Source organism: Notamacropus eugenii, chromosome 3 (genome assembly GCF_028372415.1).
Source record: "Notamacropus eugenii isolate mMacEug1 chromosome 3, mMacEug1.pri_v2, whole genome shotgun sequence".
NCBI classification, from domain to species: Eukaryota; Metazoa; Chordata; class Mammalia; order Diprotodontia; family Macropodidae; genus Notamacropus; species Notamacropus eugenii.
In genome coordinates this window covers 43887541-43893540 of record NC_092874.1, presented here as the reverse complement: position 1 = coordinate 43893540, position 6000 = coordinate 43887541, and positions in this window count along the sequence as shown.

The following is a 6000-nucleotide window of genomic DNA, read 5'->3' as shown; positions in this document are numbered from 1 at the left end:
AGTGGAATAATGGAAGCCAGAGTTTAGGGCAGAGGTGCAGGCAGGAGATGGAAATTTGGGAATAATTTCCATAGGGATTAATGTTATAATTTTATTTATATATGTGTATATATCATTGAGGTTAGAGGAAGATATTAGATCCCAAGAGAGTACAGAGAAAAGAGAAGAGCAAGAAGGTCTGAACCTTGGGCAATATGCCTACTTACAAGAAGGGAAGGGGAAAAGAGCAGGTATTTATTAAGCTCCTACTATATGGCAGACACTGTGCTAATCACTTTACATATATCTCATTCAAACATCACAATAACCCTAGGAAGTAGGTGTAAATATTATCTTCATTATACAATTGAGGAAACTGAGGCAGATGAGAGAGAATGACTTGCTTATAGTCACACAACTAGGAAATATCTTTGGTTGTATTTGAACCCAAATCTTCCTGCTTCCAAATCCTGTGCAACCTAGCTTCCACAAATTTAGGAAAAAGGAGGAAGGGAAACTAATGATGGAAACCAGTTGGCAGATAGGATTGTCACCATAAGAGTAATGTTGTGTAAGCTGAGAGAAGGGAGTGTATTCAGGGAGAGTGGTGTTCAGTATCAAAGGAGATTCCTTTGGTGAATGAACAGAACCTGTAAGCAAGTAAGGGGGTTGTGTGAATCTTGGAGCTTAGAGCCTCTTCTGATGTTGGACCCATATGTTTCTGAAGGGATGCTGGAACAGAGAGTCCAGTGTTTGTGAAAACTGTCTTCCACTGACCACCTCAACCAGTGCCCTGTTGACTGAAACTGAAGACATAAAATGAAATAGAAAAAAAATAATATTAAAGAGATGAGAACAAGAGTATGGTGGGATGTGGTCATACCTCCCATCTCATTGGGAGAAGCAAACCTGCAGGCATTTACAACATCTTAATGGTAGTGATAACAATAATAATTTCATCTAAATATTCCAGATACGATTTGGAAGAGTTACTAAGGGTTAAATGGGTTACTAAAGAGAAAGAGAAGGCAGAAAAAGAAAAGAATTGTGGGATATGAAAATTCTTAAGCAACAAAAGCAAGGAAGATGAGATGAAAGGTAGTGTAGTGTAGTGGAGAGAGTCTTGGACATTCAAACAGAGTTTGAATCCTGCCTCTGACAGCTACAAGCAGTATATGACCTTGGGCAAGTCACTTCATCTCTGAGTTTGTTTATCTATAAGTCCAGAATAATAATAGCTCCTCCCCCCCAGCACTGATATGGATCAAATGATCATAGAATTATAGATTTAAATCTGGAAGGATCCTTGGAATCCATCAACTCCAATCCCCCTCATTTTACGGATGAGGGAACTGAGGCACCAAGACAGTGATTCCCACAGGGTTACACATTTATTAATTATCTAAGACAGGATTTGAACTCAGGTCTTTATGATTCCAAGTCTAGGGTCCTATCTACTATACCCCCTTGCTGCCTCAAAAATAAGAATGAGTGTAATGTGTTTTGCAAAGTTTGAAGTCATATACGTATTAAAGGTTATTGTTTCTTTTTCAGGATGTGTTGTGCGTGTGTGTGCGTGTGTGTGTGAAACTCTGCCCCCCAGTTAAACTTGCAATATGGAACCGTTTTCATCCATGGGTTACAGGATGATTTAAAATTCTCAAAAACAACACCAGAAAGGGGGACACCATTGTAGGCTTGTTGATGGGATCCCCAAATTGGTGACCCCAGCAGGGTCAGATAATGACAGCATTATGACTATAAGCATTAACCCTAGAAATAAAGAGGTCAGGGTATGGGGGAGGGCCTCAATTTGGGTTCAGGTTTTGGCCATTTTATAGCTTGATCTCTTTTAGTGCCAGTCCAATTGGCTCTTAGAGTTGAAAGGAATTTTAAGGAGCATCTGGTCTAGTTTCCCAATCACAGCAGGTATCATTTTTATAACATACCTGACAGCTGATGTCTCTGCCTCTGCCTGAACCCAATTCGCTAGAAACCTGTTCCCTATTTGAATGGTTCTAACATTAGAAGGCTGTTACTTGTGCTGAGCTGAAATCTGCATCCCTGTAACATCTACTTATTGGTCCAAGTTCTGCTCTTGGGGGCAACAGTGAGCAAGTCTTCTTCCAAGTGATAGTAACCTTTTAAATATTTGAAAAAATAGTTCTCCTCCCCCACCTTTTCCCCTCTTGGCTAAGTATCCTGTTCCTTAAATTGATTTTCAGAATTCTAATAATTCTAGGCATCGTTCTCTGGAAGGTCTTTTGTCAATGTTCCTCTTAAATTATGGTTCCAAAAATGGGATTCCAAAACATGGTCTAAACATCAGTGAGTTGAGCAAAATCATCACTGCCTGTGATACGGATTCTATATTTTATTGGGGTTTGTCTCTTAACATCCCATGCTTATGTTTCTGTTCTCATCTACATGACTGCAAAAGATGAATTACTGTAGCATAGAATCATAGATTTAGATCTGGAAGAGACCTCAGACTCTTTATTTTAGAGAGGAAGAAATGAGGTCTGGAGGATGACAGTCCTCTGAAAGAACTAATACACATGCATTTCTGTATGTGTTCTCCGAGAGGTCATTGTGCCTCATTTGCAAACCGTGGGAATGTCCTCAAATGCCGTCTGTTAGATTTCCCTAGTCTAAAAGTTAAGTTCACTTAAATTTGAGATTCTAGTCTTTACCTCTTTTGTCAGAGACAGTGTTGAAATCTTCAAGGATATGAAGTCTCACTCCAACTATTTAATATGGTAAGGTTATGAAGAAGCCTCTTTCAGGAGCAGATGGGGGTGAATCAACAAGTAGGCTTCTGTTCCTGGCAGACTTCACTGGGGCTCAAATTTTCCAGAGGGTGAATAATGCTTCTCCAGCTCTTAATTCTAAGTGCCTAGTCTAGCAAAATCCCTTAGCTTGGATTTGGTGATAGTGTTTTGCAGAACAGTCTGCCCTCCATTTTGGCCTCCTCCCAAAGGCTTTGTTTGGGCTCCCTTGCACTTAATGGTAGAGAAAATCTCAGAGAGGGAAGGAACCTCTAAGGTCATCTAGTCCAATCTCGGTCTGACTAGAGTCCTTGCCCATTCCCATCACTAGTAGTGCCTTTGTTATGAAATTATCTTTCATGTACATTGAATATATTTTGTGCTTTATTTTTGCTTATCTGTCCCATTAGAATGTGATCTCCTTTGGTTGTACATAAATGTTCATAAATAAGGTGCCTTTGAAGACCTATGGCTTTTTTATTTTTCTCTTTTCCCCTCTGGTAAAATATAGGTTATGACAGATATTTTTGGCTTTTTATTTCCAGCATCTTGCATATAGTGGGTACTTAATAAATGCTCAATCTTTTAAAAATATGACCTTAGAAGTAGCAAGTATTTTCATCTTTCTTTGAATTCCCAGAGTTTAGCATAATAATAATAGCTAGTACAGAGCTTGAAGACTTTCAAGATTTTAACTCATTTGATCCTCACAACAAATCTAGAAAGTAGTTCTGTTATTATTTCCCTTTTTACAAATGGGAAAACTAGAGCACAGAGAAGTTAAGGGATTTGTTCCGGTTACACAGCTAGTAAGCACCTGAGGCAGAATTCAAACTCAGGTCTTCTGGATTCCCAAGCTTTGTGCTCTATCTTTTGTCTCCCCTAAGCACTCAATAAATGCTTATTGGCTGGCTTGTTGTTATTGGACTGATCAAGAACCCCTTCTAAGCTACTTGTGACGAGCTGACTACCTGCAGACCAAATTTCTTAGTTGCTTTGTTTGCTGTCACATTGAGCTTGTAGCCCACTGATACCCTCTAGATCTCACAAATTGCTACACAGTCTAATCTTCCCAATCTTATGAACCTGTCTTTTTTTAAAAACCCCAACATAGGATTTTTCATTTATTTGTATGGCATTTCATCTTATTCAGTACATCCCAATTTTCTAACTAGACTGTCAAGTTAGTTTTCTGACGGTCCTCCTGTCATCTGAAAATGGCTTAAGTGTGCATCTGTGCCTACTTCTCTTAAAAGAAATTTCAAAAGAAAGAGCACGGCCAACCCTTTAAAAAAAAAGTGATTTACTCAAAACTTGTCATTTCCTCCCTTTTTGGTTTTGGTCTCCCTGGCCTCCTTCAGCTCCCTGGCTTCTACGCCCCCACATTCCATTCCCTTTCCCAAAAGAGGTTTGTAAAGGCAGAGACAATCTCAATAACCCGCCTTCTTTTGCCTTTAACACCTTGTCCACAATTCAGCATCCATTCTACTGAGGGAGAAGCCCAGAGTTCACCGGGAGAAAGTCAGTTGAGCCTGCTGATTGGACGGGAGTCTAGGGGGAGGGGTCGGGAGGTGATTGGAGGAGCTGTGGCCGCTCACCTCCCTTCCCCCACCCTTTTCCAACAGGGTTGCAGGGACTTCTTCTGTGAGGGAGAAGTCACGTGACACTGAGTCACCAATGGGAAACCGCGGTCAGAGATAGCGTTATTACAATATGATAATGAGCCCCGAGCCTATAAATAGAGGGAAGCCAGGCGAAGGCCACAGCAGTTTTCTTTTGCACCCGCAGCTTCCTGCTGTTGTTGGAACTTTTCCTTTTTTCTTTTTTTTTTTTGAGGCCTGAGTTAGACATTCTCGGGCTGTTCGCAGGCCTCGGAGGCTTTGCGACGTTCTCCCTCTTTCTGTAGAACACATTTCACTATGGTTTTCTATTTATTTTTTTAAATCAAACAATCTGAGGAGAAATAGAAGCTGTGGCTCTTTTCCGTCAGCGTTAGGAGGAAGACACCCCACCTTGGGGTTCCAGGCCGCAGGGACCGGCCCCGCAGGGTGGGGGAGGGCGCCTGAGCGCGGGCTCCATCCACGGGGTTACCCGGGCTTGTTTGCGAGGGTTGGGGGGAGGGGCGGCGAGCTGGGTGCGCCTCGTGGCGTGTAAGGGGGAGGGGGTCTGATAGTGTGCGGAGATAATAGAAACGAACGTTGCAGACTCCTACGGAAGGGACGTCGCGGGAGAGCCAGGGGCCTGCCCTCGGCGCCCCGACGGCCCGCGTCCGGAGGCCCGATCGTCCGCTCGACGTCGCGGCCTCCGCTGCGGGTCAAAGCTTAAAGACCCTTTGGGGAGAAGGAGAGTGCCTTAAAACAGGTTGGGGAGGATCAGTGGGGGGGGGGAGGGGTCTTCGCAGACCCCGGTACCGAGGTGAAGTTCAGCCGGACGAAAGAATCGTGAAAATGCTAAAAAAGGGAAAGGAAGTTCTTGGGGGAGGCGACTTGGAGAGGTTAACATAAAAGAAAATTATGAGAATCGACGTGTAAAAGTGAAGAAAAATCATCAAACGAGATGGATAGAACAGAAAAACATTTTTTAAAGCATAAATTATTTTAAAAATAATGTCAAGTTTTCAAAGATAGGAACAGTTTGCTGAGTAAAAGAGTATTCTCTTTGAAAAATGCTCAGGTTCGTTAATAAAACTGAACTACACAAGTAAAATGACAAAATTTAAAAGCAAAAACCTCTGGGGGGGGGGGAAGGTTACTGAGGAAGAAGGAGAACCAGCTTCTTAGAGGAAACGTGAAATTGACCAATAACGTCAGCGTGGTGGTCAGTTTCAGTTGTCTAATTTAATTAGACTCTTTGGCCCAAACCTAGAGGAAACGTGAAATTGACCAGTAACGTCAGCGTGGTGGTCAGTTTCCGTTGTCTAATTTAATTAGACTCTTTGGCCCAAACCGTCCCCATTCAGGATATGCTGAGGTGTTACCCAAAAGCTCTCAGCTGCAAGACTTTCCTAGCTGTGCTGGATGGGTTTGAGGAAAGAAATCCACGTGTCTCAGCAATAGGAGGAAAAGACATGTTGTGTGGGAAGGGAATGCTCTAGCCATGGCCTAAGAAGGGTCTTCTAATATAAAAGAAATATAGGAAAACTTGGGAACAAAGCAGGCTAGAAGGGGAGCTAGAAGAATGGGGCTCAGGCAAACTCTAGCTGCTTCAGTGAAAAAGTAAATGAGAATGAAGAGGCTTCGGTATCTGGAAAAAT